Genomic DNA, 26,718 nt, shown 5'->3' with positions numbered 1-26,718 from the left:
GAGAGCATTGTAAATCATTTCAGCATAGCTTTTGTTAGCTGGGCTGCTGGAGGTGAGAAGTGTAAAGCAAATCAAAGCAATCAAAAAAAGGTGGGCACCCTGACACTTGGCTGCTTTTGTTAGAACTTAAAAAATCATGTGCAGCTTTCATATGCTAAGGAAAAGAGCAGACATTTAAAATAAGGAAGTGGCTTCTCTTGTTTCCTTTCCAGGAGTGACTACATCCCAAACCTCTTTTTTTATTTCACTAGAAAGCGGTACATTTAACAAGATTCAGAATCATGCTCAACTCAAAGTAGTTCACAGGAATACATCTGTATGGAAATTGAGAAGTCTTTTCACAAATATACACACTGAAGAATCTTAAAACATCAGAACCAGTGGGAAAATATATAACACCAAGTTTTCAGTTTTTTTTTTTTAATATTGAGAATGTATACTGAAGAAACATGAGCAAAACAAAAGAAGTACAGTAAGTTGGTAATGGAAGTAAGAGCTCTTCAGAGTTAGACAGCCTGGATCAGTCTCACTTTATACTCTCCTGGTAAAATATGTACCTGTCTAGATGGGATGATGTGTGAGTTAAATTAGATAACTTGGTCTCGACAGAGTTACTAACATGCTCATGAAAAATGGTGAGTAAACTCAATTATTATAAATCAAGTCATATTTGAAAGTTAACATTTTAAAAGATCTTGCTATGATTCTTCCAAAGTAAAATAACAAGCAAACTAACTAACTAAATACAGATACTCAAAACAATTTCTGTTTTGAAAGTTCAGACTAGCAATGTGAGCTTCTTTAGGGTTAGTCCTCCCCTGGCTGTTCTGAATAAAGGGCTTTCCAGTTCTCAGGGGGAGAGACCATATCAGCTCTATGTCCTGGAATTGCCCCAATTTTTCCTCTAGGTCATGACCCCTACAGACTTGTAAAAGTTCTTCAGAGACACTGAAAAGTAGCATTCACATGTGTTGTTTTCTGTCCCTTCTCTTGCTAATGAGGACAAGTGGCCCTCAATTTTCACTACTGTTGACGTACTAAGTTGTAGCAGGTCTTTTAAGTTGTAGTTTCTAATCTATTATGGACTTGGGAACCAGATGGCTAAGCTCGTTAAAACTGTGTACCAAGTAAGGATTGTCAGGCTTGAGCAGAGGCGCATGGCCCTGTCTGTCTTGATTGCTCAGAATGCATGGCCCCCCTTCTTCCTTTGTTCTAGAAAGTGAAGATGATAGACAAATGAGAAGCTAACATTCCCTAAGAATCACTGAGCACTGGCTGTCTGTTGGAGACAGGGATGGATTAATAGCTTCTTAACTCCTCAGCTACTCCAAAAAGCTAGGGGATGAGGTAGACTAGCCCTTGAGGTGAGAAGTGAGTGGGGCATAACTTGCCCAGACCACACAACTAGGGTAGCCCAGGTTCACTCACATGCCCCAGAGCATCCTGCCTTCCTCTCTGCTTACATGTTTCACAAGTCCGTGTTCTGTGCACAGCATTTCTCATTTCAAGGAAATTAAGGTATCCAGAGCCCTCAGAGTTTGGCAGCTTTCTTCCTTTGCTTCCTTATCTTCCCCCACTCCCACCCCATATAATTTGCATCCCCTAATTAGCTAAGATTCTCACATTTGGAAAAGAGTAGGAAAGCTATTTCTTTGAATGCTACTTTAGAAACTGTGCCCTCCTGTAGGTGGGGATCTTTAAGGGACACAGCTAGCTAGCAGGAGTTGCTCAATCTATACAAGTTGAACAAATAAATGAAAGGCAAGAAAATCTCTATTGCAGATAGTAGCATTGTGAAGAGAATAATGTTAGCCACTGGATGCTGGAGATATTTAGTCAAGAACTCAGAGGTCTAAGAAAGACTGTGAGAACACCATAAGTAAATATAATGATGGTGAGCCCACATGGCTCCTTGTACCATACCATGCCTTATCCGAAAAACCTTTACTGTTGGACTTGGGGTTTTCTCTTCCATAGGCACTGTTAACCATGAGAGGCCAGATGGTGGAATGTGTAGAACAAGTACAAAGGACTAAAATGCTCACTGATTTTTCACTTTCAGATCCTATAGGTTAGGGCTGGGACACAGATCATCTGAGATTAAGGCAAATCTTTTATTGTACCAACCAGCTATCATTTTCATGTCTGTATCAACCAGAAGAATGATGAACACACACATTTGATAAGACTGATATTTATTTCATGGCAGAGGTTGTCAGAAACAAGAAAAAAGAACTAGACACACCCATTGAATGCTTTTATAGTAAGTGAAGTTCCTCTAATGGATATTACTAACAAAAAAACTGTGCTTTCATTTCCAAAAATATGGTCTTTTGCTATAAACATATTATAAGTGGATAGAGAAAAATAAGATCATCCTTGAGAAAAAGTAACCACCCACTTTAGTCTGTGTAACACTCTGGGATACAATTGAAACCATGACCACAATGGTCTAAATGCAATTCAAGTTCACAAAAACTTATCTCCTGGTGATGAATAAAGAGAATGATTCATTCATTTCCTCTTTATGGAACTAGTGTACCTCTCTGGGACTCAGATTATGAGCCAAGCCACCAGCTGGCACAGGCTAAGGATTGGCTTTATGACCGCAAGCACGTTTTTAGCTAATAGAAGCCACGACAGGCAAGGGTAACAGGGTTCACTGATAGTTATTGTCTATTTACTTGGAAGCCTAAAACTCAAATAAAAAGAATCTCTCCAAAGGTGTGTGTGGGATTGGTTAAAAAAAATTCATTCCTAAATTTTATCAAATGCATACATTAATTATCATGTATTTAATGAGAGAAAGGACAATAACAGTAAGACTACAAAGGGACCCATTTATAGAGTCCTGTTATAGGGACTATTGAAAATTAAATAAGGCTGTCTCTAGTTGCTACTGCTATCAATTAGCCAGCAACCACTTCCACAGCCATAATAACTGCCACATGCACACTGTGTGTTACCTTCAGGCCTGCTAATTCCAAACACAGGAGGTCGTAGCTGGAGATGGCACCAAACAGACTAGCCTATAACAAAATGCCCTGCTGGACCAATTGTGCTTTCCAAAATGAAATGACTCAGTACGTCAGAATATTTTGGATAATTTAGCCTAGTTCCGTTCCTTAAACATATGAACTAGATTATACACTCTGTAGTAACTTAACCTTCACTCACCCAAGCAGCTTCCGTGCAGTACAACTACACACTCCCCTTTATTTTCATTCTTTCCAGTTTCACAAAGTTTAAACAATGATCTCTGGTCTAAGTTACCAGGTTACACAGCCAATAAGGTCACTCATGCCATGTTTGAAGGCTTTCATTTTTGGAAGTGGAAAAATTTCTCCTGTGAACATGACACTTTAGTTTGAAAGATAACAATGTCAATATGGAAAAAAAATCCCATTCTCAAGAGGCCATCTTTTTTTTAAAAAATTTTTTTATTATTCATATGTGTATACAATGCTTGGGTCATTTCTCCCCCCTTCCCCCACCCCCTCCCTTACCACTCACACCGCTCCCTCCCTCTCTCCCCCACTCCCTCAATACCTGGCAGAAACTATTTTGCCCTTAGCTCTAATTTTGTTGAAGAGAGAGTATAAGCAATAATAGGAAGGAATAGGGTTTTTGCTAGTCGAGGTAAGGATGGCTATACCGGGAGTTGACTCACATTAATTTCCTGTGCATGTGTGTTACCTTCTAGGTTAATTCTTCTTGAGCTAACCTTTTCTCTAGTTCCTGGTCCCCTTCTCCTATTGAAGAGGCCATCTTTTTAATGTCCATGAAAGTAGCCCCAGACTCACTCCATCCTGCTCCCCGCTCCCGCCCCTTCCCCATGACGTTCCTCAAACCCTCGTATTGATATGTGTGTGGATGTCCCAGGGACAGACACCTAAAGTGCTGACCAACAATAAAGAGTTAATGATTCTTTTGAACTTTGGAAGAAACCAGATTTCATCAGTGAGGTTTGGGAATGTGAGAAACCCTGTAACCAACTTCATTTCCTGATAAATGAATGGTCCACAGGGGATAGTCGGCCAGTGATAGAGTGCTTGCTGAGCATATGTGAGGCCCTGGGTTTGATCCCCAGCACCAAAAAAAAAAAAAAGAAAGGAAGGATGTCCCATCCATTAGATGAGACTTTTACTCTGTAGGGGTAGAAACACATGCCTATTGAAATTACTTTAGAAGGGCAGACTTAATATCTTCATCATTCAAACTTAATCTTCTTATTCAGCCCCCAAAAGTAATATCCTTATCATGTTCTTAGATTCAGCGTTGGAGAAATGCAATGTATAAAAACAGATAAATACCCAGACACACAAGAGAAAAAAACATAGAAAGTTAATTTGAGGGGCGCTGTGAAGAATAGAAAGTACCTAAAATATTAAAATAAATGATCTGAAATGTACAAAGCATTATTAATCAAAAGATCACTTATATTTTAAGCTTGAAATAAATACCTTTGTGCTTAAGTAAACTAAAAGCCAGTTCTCCTAAAGATAGCCCTGTATGTTGTATTTATGCTTAACATTTAAAAAATCTTGAATGGGTTTTATATTAATTCAGAATTGATCAAAGAATACACTTAAATTTTTGTCAAAGGTTAACTTACCAGATTTAAAATATCTACTTTGGACTTGCTTAGAAAATATACACAACTGCCCCCCATAAAATAGTCAAATGAACACTTGAAGGCAGGAGAAGGGAAAAGTATTAAATAATGGCTTCAGGCCCTTAATTATAAAAAATAAAGAAGACAAAGTCTGAAACTGTAGGCTTTCAAGAGGCTGGCAGGCTTGGACTGGCGCAGAGAGGCCTGGAGCTGATTAGCCTCGCCCTGGCAAACAAGGCTGCACCGAAGAAACGTTGGAGGTCCACACAGAGGGAGATGCTGGCTTTAACCACCAACAAAAACAACATACAAAAAAAGAAAGGAGGGAATACCAGTGAGCCCTTTGCTTCCTCTGCACCAATTTAATCTACTTTCTCTTCTTCCATGGTTTTGGGACCACAAACTGCATTTTTTCTTTGACTTCCTTTCTATATCCTTATAACTCTGAGTGGGGCTGTCTCCAAACCTGGGTTTAGGAGAGAGGCCTATGCATTCATTTATAGGGAGTTAGTATGAGATTTGCTTTATTAAGGTCAAGTAGTTTGATAACAAAAAGGAAAGACAGAAGGGAACCATCTGAGGTGTGATTCTGATTGGTCATGTGAACTGAGAAGGCTGACCATTTTCGCACCAGGGCTCTTTTAGTCTCCACAGCTTAGATATAAAGAGCAAAAAATATCTAAGTATTGTGCTTAGGAACCACTTTAAATTTTAATGATCTACATGTACAATAATTATTTATGCATGGACTTTTAAATTCAGAAAATAAGCAACACTGGAAAAACTAGAAGGTTTAACTTAAAAATAGGACTCATTACCTGTGGTGGGAGAATTAGTCGGCTTCATAATATGAAAACTGAGTTGGCTAAAGGATAATCATCAGTGCTTTGTAGACGAGAGCTACAAATGACTACTGAGTTTAATGGCCAAAAGAAAATCTGAGACCTCTAATTAATCTCCAGAACCGTTTCTTGTAAATATTCTGCAAAGCACATGAGTTTCTCATACAATAAATTCCAAGAGAACTAAAATGTTTTTCTGTTTCTTCTGAACATGGCTGCTTTCAGACAGCCTCAAATTCAGTAGCTGGATGAGGATGGCAGTGGGGGAGAGGAGTGGAAGGCCAGAGGGTGATAATGTTGAGGCTGCCATGGAAAGGACCTGAAGTGACAAGGCTTATGGAATTCTGATAAAGAGGCCGGGGATGAGCCACAGGGGAGCAGATAGGACAGGATACCCCTTAGATGCTTATTACCTGCAAATCCAGGTCAGGTCTTTAACTTCTGCCTCCTTGCTGGAGAAGGACGAACAATATGGTTTTGCAGTTTATGATGAATGAGGACCCTGACCCTAGGGTCTGAGAATCTGAGATACTCATGAGCAGGAAGGAGGAATCAGGGAGACTCTCTCTTATCTTTTCCTTCCTTTTGAGTTCTTGTGGATCAACATGATACTGCTGCTCTAGGGCCAAGGTGTGGGTCCTGTGGAAGAGGTGGTCCTGGCTTGCTGGGGACAAGCTGGATGTGTTTCCCATGCATCAGCATGGAATACTCCCCAACTCCTGCTACTAGCATTCTTTATACCTCTCTTCAGATTTCCATCCAAGGACCAGGTCATTCAGAATGGTTAATTAAAGTGAGTAAACATGTTCCTTCCTGAGCTGAGGAAATGGAGGTACAGAGGGATTCAGTTAAGGAGGAACTGATTCAAGACAGGGTCAATGGGTAAACACAGATTTCTGGATCCTTGGGAAAATGACAAAGGGTATAAGTAAGAATATAGAAAGGTGTCCCAACCACATTTTGATGGCAAGGGTCATGGGTAATGCTATGAATGTCAGAATTGTTCCAACACTGAGAATTCAAAACACTTACTACTGTGAGTGTTGGAGACAAGCAATGGCAGTTGAAGTTCCGAGTGGGGAAGCAGAAGGGATCAAAGACTGTTTATTCTGTTTTGGTAGAAAAAAGTTTTATGAAGTGCTCTTTCCAGAGGAAGATATAATTATTTTCTTTTGGGAAACATTCTGGCTAGTTTACAGTACAGATTTGATATAACAGGGAAGAGTTAAGCCCTATACACTTAAAAGTCTGCTGACATGTATGTCCTATGTGGAAACTGTGGCAATGACTATCGTCTGTTTTGATAGGGTGCTTTCAGGAGTGTTAGCAGGACACTTCTGTTACTGTAGAAGCAGTGTGACAACACTAAAGTTTAAAAAAGCAAAGCAAAGCAAAGCAGAACAGACAAAAAACCCACCCTTAGGCTTACTACTCAAAGTAAGTAAATATTTTTCATTCTGGCAAATATCTTTCTGTCTCTATGTCAATATACATTTATAAATATAAATAGGAACATAGTTGTAATCTATGTTCCTATTGAAAAATATTATTTTTTAACTTTGAGTCTGGAAGACACATTTTAAAAACCTGCCATGCCTTCTACTTCTAGATGACATAAATTATTTCCTCCTTTTAGATTTACTGTCCATGCTACAGAGGTTATACCAAAAGTAAACTACTGAAATATGCTGGTGAAACATATTACTGTAATTGTTCAAGTAATTCATAACGCCAACATAAGAGCAAGCATTGTGTTATTTAGGTCTTGAGACTACAGAAACACAAAATGATTTTTCTGGAGAAATTTTACTTTCTACATTAAGAGTTATCATATAAAGTGTATTAACAGCAGAAAGTGCAAAATGTTCATATCCTGAAGACACCTGGGAAGAGGTGAACTGTTCATTTCGCTTCAAAACAAGTCTTGAAAGTACTGCAAAAATATGGTATCAGTTACTGCCACAATTCTCCCTGGGAACACTGCAGAGAGACGATGAATGCACCACAGAACACACCGCTGCTGTCATCCTGATCACTTGACAAATAATGTGCTTAAATGGAAAACCTCTTTCTTATTCCACGTAAAGCAGCTCATTTTTGAGGGTGGGCATTAATACAGCTTTTATTCTGTTACAACAAGTAGCTCTGGGCTGTGTGAGACGGATGTGGAAAAAGAATACTTGTAGGTCCTCATTAGAAGTTTAACTTATAGAATTCCTTTTTTCAAAATCTGAACTCTTTATAAATATTCTAATCATAAATTTGCTCTTAAATGGTGAGACACATGGTACTCTGCACAACACAGGAACTTTGCAAAAATACTATTTTCCTTTTGGTAATGTTTTTCTAGTCTCAAATTACAGTTTTGAATTGAATTCTGGCATTTGGTAGGTGAAAATGACCAAACATTGTCATTGTTTTTGCTTATTAAGGTTAATGTATAATAAAATTCACCAATTTTAAGGTTCAATTTGATAAATTTTATTACTTGAATATAATCACGTGATTACCACAACTACAGAGACAGAATAGGCCTGTCTTGCTGAAAAGCCCCTCTGGTTCCTTTGTACTTGATTCCTTGCACCGTATCTCTTGGTCCATGGCAGCCATGGATCTTTCTTCAGTCACAATTTTAACTTTCCAAGCTTTATTGGTTTCTAATCATCTAATTTGACCTTGATGATTCTAATACTTTTAACTTCATTGACATTAGCTCTATAATTCAGAACATGGTCTATCTTAGCAAATGTGCCAGGCACATTTTTTTTTCTTTTATTATTCATATGTTGCCAGGCACATTTGAAAAGAATGTAAATTCATCTATCGTTAGATGAAATGTTCTATGAATATCCATCAAGTCAAGGTGGCTGAAAGTACTTTTCAGATCTCTTATGCCATTGCTAATTTTTTTTAATCTAGTTCTACCAATTCATGAAGAAAGGAATTTTATACTTTATACTTGTTGTTTGCATGGTATCGCTTTCCCCATCCATCTATGTTCAACCTAGTTTCTATATTTAAAGCACATCTTTTGCCATGACAGTATAGCTGGGTCTTATTTTATCTATTCTGACAATTCTTGCCTTTTAATAAGTATATGGTACATTGATATTTAATGTAACTATTATATGGTTAACTTTGTGTTTGCCATTTTACTTTCTGTTTTCTATTTCTTCATTCCTCCTTTCCTGCTTTGGTGATGACTGGGATTATTTAAATGTTTTTTAGAATTCTAATTTTTCTTTTGACTTTTTTTTATTCATTTATTCACATGTGCATACATTGCTTGGGTCATTTCTCCCCCCTGCCCCCCTCCCCTTCTCTCTCCCCCTTTTCCCCCCTCAGTTCCAGGCAGGTCCTGTTCTGCCTTTATCACTAATTTTGTCGAAGAAAAGACACAAGCCTAATAAAGAAGACAAAGCGTTTTTGTTAGTTGAGTTGAGGACAGCTATACAGAAATATTCCTAGCATTGCTTTCATATAACACATGTGTTATGACTCATGTTAATTCCTCTCTAACTGATCTTTACACTGGTTACTGATCCTCTTCTCATGATAACCTCTGTTGCTTTAAGGTTTTTGTATTGGCTCCTCTGGGGTGGGGACATCAAACACTTTCATGTTTTGGGTTTTCTACCTATTCCTATATCTCCTGTATTTGCTCTCAGTCCTCTCATATGATCCCGGTCCAACCACATTGCTGCATTTGCCCTAGATCTAAAGTCCGCATATGAGGGAGAACATACGATTTTTGGTCTTCTGAGCCTGGCTACCTTCACTCAGAATGATGTTCTCAAGTTCTATCCATTTATCTGCAAATGATAAGATTTCATTCTTTTTCATGGCTGAGTAAAATTCCATTATGTACAAGTACCACATTTTCTTGATCCATTCATCAATAGTGGGGTGTCTTGGTTGTTTCCATAACTTGGGTATTGTGAAAAGCACTGCAATAAACATGGGTGTGCAGGTGCCTCTGGAGTAACCTGTGTCACATTCCTTTGAGTATATCCCCAGGAGTGGGATTGCTGGATCATATGGCAGGTCTATGTTTAGATTTTTAAGAAGTCTCCAAATTTTTTTCCAGAGTGGTTGCACCAGCTTGCATTCCCACCAGCAGTGTACGAGGGTTCCTTTTTCCCCACATCCTTACCAACACATGTTGGTGGTGGTGTTTTTGATGATGGCTATTCTAACAGGGGTGAGGTAGAATCTTAGTGTGGTTTTGATTTGCCGTTCCTTTATGGCTAGAGATGGTGAGCATTTTTTCATGTGCTTTTTTGCCATATGAATTTCTTCTTTTGAGAGAAAGTTCTGTTTAGTTCAGTTGCCCATTTTTTAATTGGTTCATTGATTTCAGGAGAGTTTAGTTTCTTAAGTTCCCTGTATGTTCTTGTTATTAGTCCCTTGTCTGATGTATAGGTGACAAATATTTTCTCCCACTCTGTGGGTGGTCTCTTCAGAGACCATTTCTTTTGTTGAGCAGAATCTTTTTAGTTTTATGAAGTCCCATTTGTCCATCCTTTCTCTTAGTTGCTGGGCTGCTGGTGTTCTATTGAGGAAGTCTTTGCCTATACCTATTAGTTCCAGAGTGTTTCCTGCTCCTTCCTGTAGTAACTTCAGAGTTTCAAGTCTGATATTTAGGTCCTTGATCCATTTTGAGTTGATACTAGTTGATACTACAGGGTGATAGACATGGATCTAGTTTCAGTTTCTTGCAGATGGTTAACCAGTTTTCCCAGCAGTTTTTGTTGAAGAGGCTTCTTCTCCCATCCAAGTACTAACCAGGCCCGACCCTGCTTAGCTTCCGAGATCAGACGAGATCGGGCGCGTTCAGGGTGGTGTGGCCGTAGACAAGAGGCTGTCTTCTCTCCATTGTATGTTTTTGGCATCTTTGTCAAAAATGAGGTGGGTATAGTTGTGTGGCTTCATATCTGGGTCCTCTATTCTGTTCCACTGGTCTTCATTTCTGTTTTTGTGCCAGTACCATGCTGTTTTTATTGCTATTGCTCTGTAATATAGTTTGAAGTTAGGTACTGAGATACCTCCAGTGTTGCTCTTTTTGCTGAGTATTGCCTTGGCTATTCCTGGTCTCTTGTGTTTCCAAATGTACTTTAGGGCAGAGTTTTCAATCTCTGTGATGAATGTCATTTGGATTTTGATGGGAATTGCATTAAACATGTAAATTACTTTTGGGAGTATAGACATTTTTACTATGTTGATTCTACTGATCCATGAGCATGGGAGATCTTTCCATCTTTTGTAGTCTTCCTCAATCTCTTTCTTCAGGGGTTTGTAATTCTCCTTGTAGAGGTCATTCACATCCTTTGTTAAATTTACTCCTAGGTATTTGAATTCTAATTTTTCTGCTGACTTTTGACTACTCATTTTTATATTAGTTTTATAATGGTTGCCCAAGAGGTTAAAATATATAGATCTATAACTCTTTATAGTCAACTTACAGATAATTATATACTATTTCATGTAAAACACACAACTCTTATAACCATTCAGGATCACATCCCCTCCTTTCCTACCTTTATACTATATTGTTATATATAATTCATCTATATATATTTTAAATCCTAAAAGGTAATATGATAACTTTAGTTTTAGGAATTTATTATTAAAAATTAGGAGGGAGGGAGGGAAGAAGCGGGGAGAGGACCAGAATTTAAACAAACATGCTGCATTTATGTAGATATTTATTACTTATAAATTAGCCTTGACTCTCTAAAAATTTGAATTTCTATCTGGTTACCATTTTGCCGTTCAGCCTGAAGGACTTCCTTTAGCATTTTTTTTGGGGGGGTGGGGCGCAGTACTGGGCTTGAATTCAGGGTCTCATGCTTGCTAGGCAGGTACTCTATCACTTGAGCCACTCGCCAGCACTAGCATTTTTTTTTAAACACAGCAAGTATGCTGGCAATAAGTTCTCTTAGTTTTCTTTCACCTATGACTTCATTTTGCTTTTATTTTGAATGATTCTTTTACTGAAAACAGAATTTTGGGTTGACAATTGTTTCCATTTGCACTTTAAAGAGTGTGTTCTACTATTTTGAGCTCAACGGTTTCCCATGAGAAGTGAGCTATTAATTGGATGGTCATAGTGCTCATACGGTACAACTATTCTGTCCTTGTGTGGTTTTTCTCTTTGTCTTCATCATTGGTTTTCAACAGTTCTGATGTTAATGTGTCTTGACATGATACCCTCTCTGCTTATTTTGCTTGGTCTGAGCATCTCATATCTGCAAATTTCTGTCCTTTCCCCATTTGGTTCTTTTTTATTGTTTCTGTTGCTTGGCTGAGATATCTTGTTTCTCTGCTCAGATTTTCATGCATTGAAAACATGTTTCATGCTATGAAAAAATAGAGAATTACAGTAGTTACTTCAAAATCCTTGTCTGTAAGTTCTAACATCTGGTTCATCTTGGAGTTGAACTTAATTTTCTTTTATGTAGAGAATGTATTCCATCTTCTTGATTCCTTAGATGTTAGGAAATTTTGGATAATATCCTGAATAAAATTAATGTTAAGTTGTTAACGTTCTTGTCTGGGCTTGACTTATAGTCTGTATTTTGAGCAGCAGCTCTGGTCTCTGCACAGATCTTCTGTCTTTAGCGAGGCTGCTTGAAATTGATTCTGTTGGTGTGTGGCTCAAGGTTCAGAGTTGTGGGTAGAAAGAGCTTAAGGATCTCTTTCTTTGACTCTTTCACTTCTGGGATTCTGCTACTATTTTCAGAGTTGATGGATTCTCAGCTTTTCTTTTCTGATTCTACAGGCCAAAGAGGCTGCAACTTTTCCATATGTACCTCACTTCTGCTGTGTGTGCCATGTACTGCAGTTAGCCCCAGGCTATAGCCTCAGAGACAAGAAGTAAGTTTGCTCTTTCCCATCCTCCAAGTGGATAGTACACCTTCTCCCAAGAGTCTTTTTGTATCTGTTCACTCTTCCACATGCTTAGAGCTGTAACTATGGTCTTAGTTCAGATTTCTGTCCTTTAGCTGAGCTGCTTTAAGTCTGTTTCTTGCATATGGTTCAGGAATCAAAGACTTGGATAAATACAGTTTAGGGATTCCCCCCTCTGGCTCCTTTTGGGATTCCACTACTCTCTTCAGCATTCATCTTTCCGAGGTTTACTTTTGTGGTTTCCCACACCAGATATATTAAGAGTTCTTCCACTGAGCCCCTCATCACCCTGCTGTGAACTGCTCAGACTGTACTTGGCCCTGGGCAAAGCCATGGAAATGGAAACTTTATAGTTCATGTCTCCTTTCCTCTAAATGAGCATGAACTCCTTGTAGAGGCTGCTTCTGTTCATTCTTCAACACCTTTAGGTAGTCATGTTTCATTTGTTCAGACTTTGTTATTGTTTTCTGCAGGAGGTATCAGCTGGTAGGTTCTTAGATCATGATACCTGGAAGCAGAAGCTTAGTTTTCAAGCTGATATTCAACTATGCAGCAGTAACTCATTAAAAAATATTTAATGAATAGCTATTCTGTGTGAGGCAGAATATTGTGTTAAGTGATATGGATATAAACAAAAAACACAGCAAGGAACATGACGAGAAAGCAAACAGATACATATAAACTTATATACACCAATGGTAGCACGGGATACAAATAGTACAAAATGTTCAAGGAGAATATGAAAGGGTTTTGGCACTGTGGTGTGATTTTTTTTTTTTGGCTGTCCTGGGGTTTGAACTCAGGGCCTCATACTTGCTAGGCAGGCGCTCTACCACTTGAGCCACCCCAGCCCTATTTTGTATTGGTTATTTTCTTTCTTTCCTTTTTTTTGGGCAGCACTGAGAGTATCTGCCTGACAAGCTTGTCAGGCAGATACTCTTACCACTTGAGCCACTCTACTAGTCCTTTTTTTTGTGACAGGTTTTTTTATTTTTTAGAGATAGGGTCTCACAAACTATTGCCCAGGGCTAGCTTGGAAGCACAGTCCTCCTGATCTCTGCCTCCTGAGTAGCTAGGATTATAGGCATGAGCCACCAGCTCCTGGCTTGGCTATGCTTTCTGAAATGTGGGTAGAATTTCAAAGGAAGACAGGAAGAAGCATATACAAAGGCAAAGAGGTAGAAAATATAAGTATTGTTTTCACAAGAGTGACCAGTCCACTGCACATTAGAGGAGAGGGTTTAGATGAGACAGGAATGACCAACAGTATGGAAGACATAATGACAGGGCACACCTATATTTAGGTGTAAAGACAGGAGTAATCATCATTGTCAATCTAAAGGCAGGTGGGAAGCCAGAATAACTTCATGTTTTAGGTGCTAATTCCAGAAGTAAGAGGCAATTGAGTTTATTCTGGGAAGAAGAATATAAAGAATACATAGGATCAAAGGGAGATACTTATATATATCTACTGGATTAGTGAAAAAAAATAAGAAGGATGACAAAAGTATATAGAAAAACAAGAACTCTCAAATATTATTGATGAAAGTATAAATTAGAAGAAGTATCTTAGGAAGCAGTTTGACTCACTAGGATTATAGGCATGAACCACCGGCACCCAGCTAATATCTCCTTTTCTACCAAAGAGCATAGACAATTTCGAGCACTGCCCTCACATTGTGAGCCTCAGTCATTGGAAGCAATGGTTTGGGGAACTAAGGGCTATAGACTGAATGTTTATGCCACCCCGTTTTCTGTAAGACATTACAGTGTGTGACATTTTAAGATATAACATAGTTCTGATTATTTATTAAGAGTGGCTACCCTAAAAGTAAACATGTCATGCTTAGTGCAGTTCCTATATTATGTATGACAAAGGTCTAACAGCCTTTCAGTATTGCATAAAGCAGTAGTGGGTTCAACTTCTAGACATCTCAGACATTTCTGCACAGCACAGTGTAGATATTGTCAAACCAAGAGTTCAATCTGGTATATTTTGAATTCTTTAGGTTACTCAAATTTACTGAAGAGGCAAATTTTTTGCGGTCCTGTGAATTAGACAGCAAAAAGTTAAGATTTGAAAAAGGAACAGCTAGAACTTATGGCTCAAAGATAAGATGCACTAGCAAAATCTTGGTTAATACAGTTAGGTTCTTTTTAGCCTCAGCTTCCTCACTTGCAAAATGGAAATAATCCTGGAGTAATGACAGGGTTGTTAGGAAGATGAAATGAGAACATATGCAAATAAAAATACTCTAGAACACTCAACGTACCTACATGGTAAACAACAAGAAGAAAGATGCTGAGCATAATTGGGATTCCTATGCAGGAGCGAAGAGCAGATGCAACATTAAGACCGCAGACTTTATTAATGGGATTTTACTACTGCTTGTCTAATTTTTAAGTAACTGTGATCTTATATTTGGATTATATGTAAAAGAAATCTTCTCTTTTAAAGAATTTTATTTTAAGGTTCATGAAGTGAAAGTTCTCTGTCTATTGGAGGAAGAAACATAAAACAGTTCTAATCCCACCAAAGCTAAGCATTAATCCTAGCCTTCATCTTCCTAGTTTTTGTAAAATTAGGAAGAGAATTGGAAAAAACTGGGCCATATGATAGTGGTTCACATGTCTGGAGGTTATCACGATCACTCTGAGCACTGTTTTAAAATGTGGATTTCTCAACTGCTCATCAGACTCTATTGTCTCAGAATTTCTGAGGTGAGATCTAGAAATCCATATTTGGAAACAGGTGACTATGTCACTAAGAGAATTTTCTTGAAATCCACATGCATGGAGAATCAGTGTGATCAGATCTGATCTCAGAGAAGGTCAATACAGAAGTGACACTAACGTTAATGTCGCAGATGTTCTTCTCTAACTTTCTGCAGCCCCTGTTCTGAAAAATGACTCAGAGGGGTTCAATGGATGGAGTGTGTGTGGCTAAGATTTCCTACTTGCTTCCTTCTCAGTGTGCAGGACTGGTGACTTGGACAGCATGATACATCCTGCAAATGTGTGTGGTGGTGTGTGTATGTGTACTTACACATACCCATGTACATGTGCTCATCTAATGTCATGCATCTTATAACATAAAACATGCCATATGAATGGTCCTAAACACTAGGTGCTTCATGATTCCACCAGTTTCCAGAATCATTTATAAGCCTGTGTTTTATTTTTCCACAGGAGACAGAAGTAACCTATGAAAAAGATTTGATTTTTGTCTTTAATGGACTAGAAAACTCAAGAAAGACTAGAATGGGAGGGAGAGCTACTCTGTCAAACTCAGTGGAGAACATTTTGCATTTGGAGAAATGGCAGAAACATGGCTAGTCTCCCTTTTTAGGACAGAAGCTCAGCATAGAGCCATCCCTTTTAAGCTTAATGTTTCCTGGTCCCCAGCTAAAAGTAAAAAGCTAACAATGTTTCAAAAAGAAAAGCAAGAAAACAAATTTTAAAAAATATAAAATGATAAAAAATTTTTTAGGTGAAAAGAGCCAAAGAAGGTTATTTGGACAATTAAAGTAGTTATGAGTGAGCAAAAGGTTGTCTCCACCATGCTCAGTAACCCTTGAGAAAGATCCAAAAATAGATTGAGATCACTTCACAAATATTCTAGCAACATAAATCAGACTATTTCACTTTGCTGAAATAACAATGGAATCATCTCCAGTGACAGCTGAGAAGACATCCCAAGAAATGATTGAACATGTAGTATGGACAGTTTATGTAGGAATTGCCTAACTGATGAGAACACTGAAGTTGAGGCTTCATTCACGGTAGGGTTTGCAGCCATAGGACCATGTGCGTGCAGAGCAAAGGCTCTAAGGCGGAGTGTGCTGGGGGGTTATCTGGTGTTGGGCAGCAGAACTACCCAAGCCTGCTAAAGCACTGGAGGCTGGGCCATACCTCCTCAGGTTCTGTTTCAGTGGGACTGGGGTGGTACCTGAGAACTTGCATTTCTGAAAAGTTCCAGGAGATGCTGATGCTTCTGGTACAAGGATCACACTTTGAAAACCATTGATTGAATGCACTAATTTTTAAACTATGAATCACTAAATAACAGTGGATCATTCATTCAATTTAATAGGCCTGGCCAGCAATTAAAAAAAAGATACAGAATAGGAAATGCACATCATATTTAATGAGGGTAAGTACTATTTTATGAAACCTTTGCTTCACCTGTATATAGATGTGTATATTGCATCATGTTGTAGAATGTCTATACATGTTTTTAACTGAGAAAAGCAGTCAAAAAGTTTGAGAGCCAGTGGTCTAATGACTTTTACCACTAAATGATAAAAGCCACATTAATTCAACAGAGGGAATTAAGAGTCCTATTGTTTCAGTCAGACACTAAGCTGAACTTGCCTTCTACTCACACATAGATCTCCTCTCTTTTACCTGAGTCTATGCAAACCTTTTCATGACAAAGAAGGTGAAGTCCAGGTTTCTCCTTAAACTTCTCTGACTAGCCCTTCCCAGTGATGTCTCCCTTCCTACCTCCCAAACTTAATTTCTAGACCATTCATTGAAACATGGCCTACACTGATCTACTCTACTAGTTCTCCTGACAAGGGTCTGCTTTTCTCTCATGAAATGTAATACATATTGAAGGCAGGGGTGGGGCCTTATGTACCTTTATTCCTCAATCACGTTCTAGCACTGCATGTTCAAAGCAGGGCAAAATAACTAGTTGTGGGTAGAATAAATAGTCAAATCAAATCTGTAAATTACAGTGCATTAATTGTGATTTATAGGTAATCAGACATCTGACAGAAAAATAAAAGACCTTGGGGTGAAGGAAAGAGGGAGACCCCAAAAAGGAAAAAAAAGGGGAAAGTTTTAAAGCAAATCAACATTAAGAAGCTATAAAAAACCTCTTGAAATTTCAGTTAGTATAACTTTCTATATTTCTTTTTATGCAACTAAAGATAATAGTGAAAGTATTCCAAAAGTATATGTAAAAATGAAGGCTTTAAAACTCATTTAATGTGAGTCTGGTTGTCACATTTAATTTCTATGACTGATCATGTGTCTTAAGAGAATGAAAAGTTCATCTAATGTCAGTAAAATGTTATTCTACAACTTCCTATTACACCAAAAGAGAACTTATCCTCTGCTTAATTCCCCTTGAAAAGCGTGGCCTAATTTCAAACACTAGATATGATAAAAGTCATATTCCTCAAATGAAATAGATAAGTCACCAAACTGACAAAAAGAGGGAACTTGGGAAATTTGCATAATCAAAGATCAGATGGTGTGGTAGTGAACATACACGGAACTGGATGAATTGTGCCCGACTGTCACGACATACAAATTGTTCCACAGTAAGTGAAACGGAAGCCAGGGACAAACCCTGTTAGTGGAGGCAGAGAGAGCTTTGAGCTGTGGCTTCTAACTGTACCTATTCCTCCCAAGCCTGAAAGGAGAAATAAGCAACTCAGGATTTCAGAGCTTGTTCTTTAGGTCTCTGTTTAAGCAGGAAGGTCCGGAAAAAATAATTACCTGGTATTGCCTTTCCCAGACTTCACAGAATACCAGTAAGAAGAGAATGTTTAGAATAATATTGATACTATTTACTCTAAACAGACAAGATGTTTAACCATCTAGACAGATTTGTCCAAAGAGTATATATTCCCACACAGGATATTATACAAATATTTTATAAGGCTATGTCAAATAATATTTGATTGAAAAATATTTTATTTGGTTGAAAGTCAATTACTATTCCATAGGCTTATAGATCTTAATGTTTACTTGCCCAAAATTGGAAGAATAATTCTGCAAATTTGGCCTTAGCTCTACAATGCAAGAGAATATCAAAAACTTTTGGCTCGTCTCTTCAGTTGACATTAGCTGGTGAATCCATGAGTAAGGGGCTCTATGATCCTATTTAACCACAAGGTAAATCAGTAAGAATACACTAATCCATACTTTCATAGAGAGCTTACTAAAACAGCATTTCTAATTTAAAACCAAGGTTTTTTTTTTTTAAAACATCAATCTTACATTTAAAGCTATTATTATATACCCAATAATTATTTTATCAGTATATATTAGTAAACCACTCAAAAAAGACTATAATGTGTCTCATGTGGTATAATGCAAATATTATTCAACACACAGCTTGAATTTTCAATCAACTTTAGATATCATAGTATTCTGTGAATTAAACTCTAGAGGTTTTAAGTGATTCATTTTATTACACTCAATCCAAAAAGATGATTAAAATAATTGAGATCAGACTTGATTATCATGATAAACAACCTTTTTCCTAGTAACATCTGTGGTAATAATATGCTATCATTTAAACTAACTGAGGGTGACTCACCATCTGTGAGCAAATGTAATTTTAGTTTCTTTTCTAGTTCTGGTGATGGATTTCTCTGTTTGTTTTTTGGTTTTAGACTAAATCATCCATCCTCCATCCTTTTGTAAGCACAGAGTGAGATGGCAAGCTGGGCTCAGGAGTACAATTTGTTATGCTCCAGAACAAAATTAACTGGGTCACTTAAAGGATATACCCTTGACCTTGGTCTACAATAGGATCTTACTCTGAATAACAGTTAACTTGCCTAGGACCTGCCACAAATCAATTAATTTTTCTACTTAGCCATAACCCTGAAAACAAAGCTGTATTTTCATTTATATGTCACTGTCTCACACATGAAGAATGACTTCTTTCTGAACACAGCATAAGAAATGAACTGTAATGTCACCTGCTCCTTCCATACACATTTAGATTTACCAGTGTGATGGTAAATGTGGTCTCAGATTGAACCTAACATCCCCAGCGTGGTCTGATAGCACCGTACAGAGCAGGAAAAAAAGACTGCCTTGGTGTGAAACTTAACATCTAGAAAATCAGGTAATAATAGCACCAATTCATAATACTATTATAAAGTGTCTGGAAAAGTATCTTGTAGCATTACTATTACTGTGAGGCTTAAACTCTCAAATTTACTGAAGTTACATCTGACAGCATTTTGAGAAACAGTCTTCAGATTGGAAGGGCTGACACATAATGGAAAACAGTACAGAGGTCTTCAAAACCTAGAAATAAAGCTACTATACGATCCAGCAACCCTACTACTGGGTATGTATACAAAGGAAATGAAATCAGTATGTAGAAGAGACATCTGCACTCTAATGTTTACTGTAGCACTCTTCGTAACAGCCAAGAAACGGGGTCAACCTAGATGCCATGGATAGATGAATAGATAAAGAAAATGTGATTTTATATATATATATATATATATATATACACACACACAAAATGGAATGTTATTCAGCCACAAAAATCCCATCATTTATAGAAACATGGGTGGAGTTGGAGGACATTATATTAAATGAAATAAGTCAGGCACAGAAAGACAAAAACTGCATGTTCTCACTTGTATGTGTAAGTAAAAAGTTAATTTCAAAAAAGGAGAGGGTAGAACAGTGCATATCAGAGCCCAGGAAAGGTGTAGGGAAGGGAGGGATGGAGAAAGGATGGTTAACAAGTATGGGATGAAGTTAGATAGGAGGAATAACTTCTACTGTTCTACAGCACAGTAGGGCAACTATGATTGACAGCAATTAATGGAGCATTTCAAAATAGCAGGTAGAGAAGATTTCAAATGTTCCAACACAAAGAAATGATAAATGTTTGAGGTGAGAGATATGCCAATTACCCTGATCTAATCATAACACATAAAATACATGTATTAAAATATCACACTGTACTATGTAAATAGGTACAATTACTATGTGTCAAATAAAAATAAAACTATTAAAAATACAAGGTCTGGTAGTTCTTTTACCATTCATTTACTTGTCTTGGGTTTCAATTTTGTTTAAAGGACATATTCTCCCAGTTCAATATTATTCTCATTCAAGGAGATAAAAGAAACAAGTTAGAGTTAAATGGGAGAATGCATAACTCAATAAATCATATAACCTTACCTATTGTTCCCTGGTAGAAGTTCCACAACTTCTTGTTTTTCTTGCTTTTCCCTCAGAGTATCAAAATCCCTTTCCAGTTTGAGTCTTCTGATGTTTGTCTAAGCTCATGTCACTTTGTTACATTTGGCCTCCATATAGACTTTCCTCTCTGTCTTTTGTGCATATCCTTTTAAAAAGCCCATGCAGGGCATTGAAGAAGGAGAAGAGGTGCAAGCAAAAGGAATGTGTAATATATTCAACAAAATAATAACAGAAAATTTCCCAAATCTAGAGAAGACTATGCCCATACAGGTACAGGAAGCCTCCAGAACACCAAACAAACCTGACTAAAATAGAACTACCCCACGACATATTATCATTAAAACAACAAGTACAGAGACTAGAGAAAGAATATTGAAGGCTGTAAGAGAGAAAAAACAAATAACATACAAAGGTAAACCCATTAAAATCACAGCAAACTTCTCAACAGAAACATTAAAAGCAATAAGAGCTTGGGGTGAGGTCTTCCGGGCACTGAATGAAAATAACTTCAACCCCAGGATACTCTACCCAGCAAAGCTATCATTCAAAATAGACGGAACAATAAAAGTCTTCCATGATAAGCAGAAACTAAAACGATATATGACCACAAAGACACCACTACAAAAGATTCTTCAAGGGACACTGCACACAGAAAGTGAAACCCAACATAACCATGAAAGGGCAGGCAGCACCAAACTACAGGAAAAGAAAAAGCAAGAAAGTAGAGAGTAACCTCAACTTAGGTACACACAATCAAATCTTCAAACAACTAAGACAACTAAATGACAGGAATCACACATACCTATCAGTACTAATACTTAATGGACTTAATTCCCCCATAAAAAGGCACCGTTTGACGAACTGGATTAAAAAGGAAGACCCAATAATTTGTTGCTTACAGGAGACCCATCTCACTGACAGAAATAAGCATAGGCTTAGGATGAAAGGCTGGAAGATGATTTACCAAGCCAGTGGCTCCCGAAAACAGGCAGGAGTAGCAATACTTCTCTCTGACAAAGTAGACTTCAAACCTACATTGATCAAATGAGATAAAGAAGGACATTCCATACTAATAAAAGGGGAAATAGACCAAAAGGAAATAACAATTATCAACCTATATGCACCCAATGTCAAAGCACCCAATTTCATCAAACATACCCTGAAGGACCTAAAAGCATATATTAACTCCAACACAGTGGTCATGGGAGACTTTAACACCTCACTATCATCAATAGATAGGTCATCCAAACAAAAAAATCAATAAAGAAATCCTAGATCTAAAATATACCATAGATCAAATGGACCTAGTTGATGTCTACAGAACATTTCATCCAACTGCTACACAATATACATCCTTCTCAGCAGCCCATGGAACCTTTTCCAAAGTAAACCATATCCTAGGACACAAAGCAAGCCTCAGCAAATATAAGAAAATAGAAATTATACCATGCATTCTATCTGATCACAATGCAATAAAACTAGAACTCAACAACAAAAATAAAGACAAAAAACATGCAAACAGCTGGAAACTGAATAACTCATTGCTTAATGAACAATAGGTCATTGATGAAATAAAAGAGGAAATTAAAAAGTTCCTGGAAGACAATGAAAATGAAAACACAACCTACAGGAACCTATGGGACACAGCAAAGGCAGTCCTGAGAGGAAAGTTTATAGCTATGAGTGCATATATTAAAAAGACTGAAAGATCTCAAATCAATGACCTAAATGAGACATTTCAAACTCCTAGAAAAACAAGAACAAGCAAATCCTAAAACAAACAGGAGAGAAATATTAAAAATAAGAGCTGAAATCAATGAAATAGAAACCAAAAAAACCATACAAAGAATAAGTGAAACAAAAAGTTGGTTCTTTGAAAAAATAAACAAGATTGATAGAACCCTGGCAAACCTGACTAAAATGAGGAGAGAGAAAACCCAAATTAGTAAAATCAGGAATGCAAAAGGGGAGATAACAACAAACACCATGGAAGTCCAGGAAATCATCAGAGATTACTCTGAGAACCTATATTCAAATAAATTCAAAAATCTTAAAGAAATGGACAGATTTCTAGATACTTATGATCATCCAAAATTGAACCAAGAGGAAATTAATCACCTGAATAGATCTATAACACAAAATGAAATTGAAGCTGCAATCAAGAGTCTCCCCAAAAAGAAAAGTTCAGGACCTGATAGATTCTCTGCTGAATTCTATCAGACCTTTAAAGAAGAACTGATACCAACCCTCCTTAAAGTGTTCCATGAAATAGAAAGGAAAGGAAAACTGCCAAACACATTTTATGAAGCCAGTATTACACTTATCCCAAAACCAGGCAAAGACACCTCCAAAAAGGAGAACTACAGACCAATCTCCTTAATGAACATTGATGCAAAAATCCTCAATAAAGTAATGGCAAACCGAATTCAACAACACATCAAAAAGATTATTCACCACGACCAAGTAGGCTTCATCCCAGGGATGCAGGGGTGGTTCAACATATGAAAATCAATAAACGTAATAAACCACATTAACAGAAGCAAAGACAAAAACCACTTGATCATCTCAATAGATGTAGAAAAAGCCTTTGATAAGATCCAACACCATTTCATGATAAAAGCTCTAAGAAAAAAACAAGATAGCATTTGATGTCCTTAATGCAAAGGAATTAATGCAGAAACTTTAAAGCAACAGAGGCCAACAGGAGAAAGGGACCAGGAACTAGAGAAAAGGTTAGTTCGAGAAGAATTAACATAGAAGGTAACACATATGTACAGGAAATTAATGCGAGTCAACTCCCTGTATAGCTATCCTTATCTGAACTAGCAAAAACCCTTGGTCCTTCCTAGTATTGCTTATGCTCTCTCTTCAACAAAATTAGAGATGAGGGCAAAATAGTTCTGCCTGGTAGCGAGGGGGTAGGGAGGGAGAGGGAGGGGGTGGGGGAAAGGAAGAAGGAGGGGGTAAGGGGGGAGAAATGACCCAAACATTGTATGCACATATAAATAAAAGAAAAAAAAAGTCCATGCACGTCAGGGTGTGGCTTCATTACTTTTCACACTGCTTTACCAATGTCTTCAGACCCTGTGCTATGTTGCCAATAGGCAACTGAAACACCCTCCTCCCCTTACCCCTTCCTCTGTGGGGCATGGACTGAAAGCCAGAAAGCATTTCCCAGCATAGCTCCAGCAGGGTTTGGGGTTAAATTGTGGCAATGAAGGGAATGTGTGTATATTGTGGAAGGTACAAGAGAAATCCAGGTGTAGTGACAGCAGTTGGCTGGCCTGTGGGCATTAACAGAGGCCTTGCCAGTGGCTCCTAGCATCTTCCTGGAGACTTCACTTTGATATTCCAGATAGGAAAGGTCACTAGTAGTGACATTCTTGCTACTTCTGATCTCCTGGCTGGCAGTGGTGGTTTCTCTCCACTTTGCTTCCCCAGCCCGATGATTTTGAATTCCTCATATTAAATTTCTATCCATTTGCAATCAGGGGTTTTAACTCCCTGTCAGGTTTGGCAGGGAAAAGGGAATCTATTCTGCATCATTGAAGGGTAAAAGATGTCATGTGGGAAACAGGTTCACAGAAGCAGTTGTCAGGAAGGGTGCAAGAACAGAGCAGGGAAGCTGAAAGACAGCCCATAGCAGTGGAGTTCTCAAGAGCTTACCAGAAGCTTCTTCTTGATCAGAAGAAGCTGCTGAAATCTCAGTATCTCTGGGGAGCCCTTGACGACCTCAGCCACTTACAGCACCAAGGTGGGCCCTATAGTTTGGATCTGGAATGTGTTAAAGGCTTGGTCCCCAACCTGTGGTGCTATTGGGAGGTAGTAGAAGCTCTGGGAGAAGGGGCCAGGTGAAGGGTCTTTAGGCTATTGGGGGCATCCCCTTGAAGGGGACAGTGGGACTCCAGCCCCTTCTTTTTTCACTTCCTAGCTCATGATGAGGTGGGCAGTTTTATTCTGTCATGAGCTTCTACCATAATGTGCTGCCTCATAACAGATACAAAGTAATAGGGCCGTCTAATCATGGACTGAAATAAATTGTGAGTCAAAATAAGCCTCTTTTATCAGTTGATTATCTCAAGCATGTTGTTAAAGTAACAAAAAGCTCTGGAGAAACATGGCTTCTCCTCTTTTGCCCTCTAAATCTCAGGCAAGCATCTTTCCCTGGCAGACTCACTGCTTCTTGCATTTTATGAGAGAAAAAGTATCATCAAAAGTTTATGCAGTTTACCATCTTTGTAGAGAATAATTTCAGTGTATACATAGACAGAATTATACTCTTAGGAACAGAAGGCCCTTAAAGGTAACAGTTGGATTTCCCAGCCAGTGTTTGAATCTTTACAAATGGAATGGCAAAGAACTGCATATGTGCTCCTTGCTTTCTGGGTCTTGTTGACAATGGCAAGCAATAGCAATGGATCTCAATGCTCTTCCTGCTAAACCTGATCTCAGCCTTAGAATCCTTTTCCATTCACTATCTAGTCAGCTAACACCACTAGATAAGATCTGCAATCAAGATGGAACCTATTTACATTCCTGCAAAGTGGACTCTAACATCTCCAGTGACAGGGAATACATCACTTTCCCAAACGTGCCCTTCCATCTCCAAATAGTTCCATCTGTTAGAAAGTTGTTCCAAATTTAGAACTGAAATGTGTGTTCCTGTATGCAGCTTTCCAACATTGGTCCTACTACTGCTAGGACCCCATATAGCAAGACCAAATCTGTTTCCATAAACAATTCTTCCAGGACTTGAAGGTAAGTCTCTTCTGCTTGAATCTTTTCTTCTTAAAGCTAATAAAAACAATTTGGGTTCCTTCCTGGATTCTTTCATAATTTTGGTGATTCTCTGAAAGTTTCTCTGGTCATCTTAAGGTATGGAATTCACAGCATTTGCTCTGAAGAGTTTCGTATGGACAGCCTCTTTGCATGAGCAGCATACTAACATACAACATACTGCTGAGCCCCACAACACTGGTTCTACCCATGATCAGTTTAGCTAACCAACACCTGAAAGTTTTCCAGGTTGTTTTAAGTTGTCTTTGAGACTACATATACCAAGCCCAAATTCATTTCTATAAACAACTCTTCCAGTATTTGATCAGTTCTTTAGCCACTCCATCAGAACAGAGGTTCTAGTCACCACTCCCTGGAGCTTTTGCAATCAAGGCAGATTACAGCTATTTCTTTCTTTCTTTTTTTTTTACTACAGCTATTTCTTAAGGGGCCTTTCTTAAGTGCTTTTCTCTCCTCTCCAGACAACTTCTTGGGCTAATCCTACTTGTACTTCCAATCGTACTACCATAGTCCAAGATAAGCAATAGTCTTTGAACTGGCCTGTTTCTCAACACAATAGCCAGAGTGATTCTACTAAAACATAAACCATATTATGCTGTTCCTCTTCTCAAATCTAATAGTGGTTCCTCATATCATTAAAAAAAAACCCAAATTATTAAAATAGTCTACAAGTCTCCATTACACGGTCTTTAACCCTCCCTCCCACCCCTTGGGCCATCCATTGTTCCTCTCTCCCTTGCTCGTGCAGCTCTAGCTACTCTGGTCTCCTTGTTATTTCTTCAACAATTTGACATCCTCCCACTGTAGGTCCTCTAGTAAAGAGGCTTTTCTTACTCCAATAACAGCATATTTAACTCCCCCATCTCCTTTTTCTCTAAGTGTTGCCTAGACTATTTATAATTTTACAACTTTCTCCCACCACATCCTCACTGATACTCTCAAAGCCCCTTAGCCTGCTCTATGCTTGTTTTCCATAGCACTTACCATGTTTTAATAGACTAGATCATTTTGTTATATACTATACTTATTGCTTACTGTCTGTTCATTCCTGCTAGACATGAGTCCTCTGAGGGCATGGATCTTTGCTCACTGATCTAGCCTAAACACATCCAACAGTGGCTGTCACAGAGCAGATGCTTGGTAAAGATATATTCAGTGTTGACGAGACCTGTAGCAACTTAACCTAACACATCATATGTCCTTATCTTACTGGCTTTTGCCTCAAACATAAGCCCTCCAACCAGCCATTCTCTCTGCACTTTTTCTCCCTGATCTAATCTTCTGTTTCTTCTTTTCATCCCATACCTCATGGTGCCTTTCAAGCCTTTGTCTTGTGATTATTTAACTTCCTTACATTCTCAGACCTTGAAGTCAATCTTTCTTCCTTAACTCTTCTTAACTGAAACTGGGCTCTCCACTCAGGACTCCCATCCTCCCCAGATCCCTTCATACTCCATATCCTTCAAGGTCTGGATGCAGGGATAGTATCCTCTTTGCTTAATTTGTTATTCCCTGGCTATTATTCTTCTATCCTTAAGTCCAGAGCTCTGGTCATATGAGTCTGGTACCAGTCTCTTCCCT

The 26,718-nt window shown here is 38.2% G+C and overlaps 1 protein-coding gene and 1 pseudogene across 3 annotated transcripts in view; both read right to left on the bottom strand.

The window, feature by feature from the left end:
* The window catches only part of Dym (dymeclin), a 383,552-nt gene that overhangs the window by 19,416 nt on the left and 337,418 nt on the right, over positions 1 to 26,718 (bottom strand). The window lies entirely within an intron of this gene.
* Positions 10,174 to 10,312, bottom strand: LOC141422804 (5S ribosomal RNA; annotated as a pseudogene).

This window comes from Castor canadensis, chromosome 4 (assembly GCF_047511655.1).
Source record: "Castor canadensis chromosome 4, mCasCan1.hap1v2, whole genome shotgun sequence".
NCBI lineage: Eukaryota > Metazoa > Chordata > Mammalia > Rodentia > Castoridae > Castor > Castor canadensis.
This window is presented reverse-complemented; position numbering and strand designations above follow the sequence as displayed.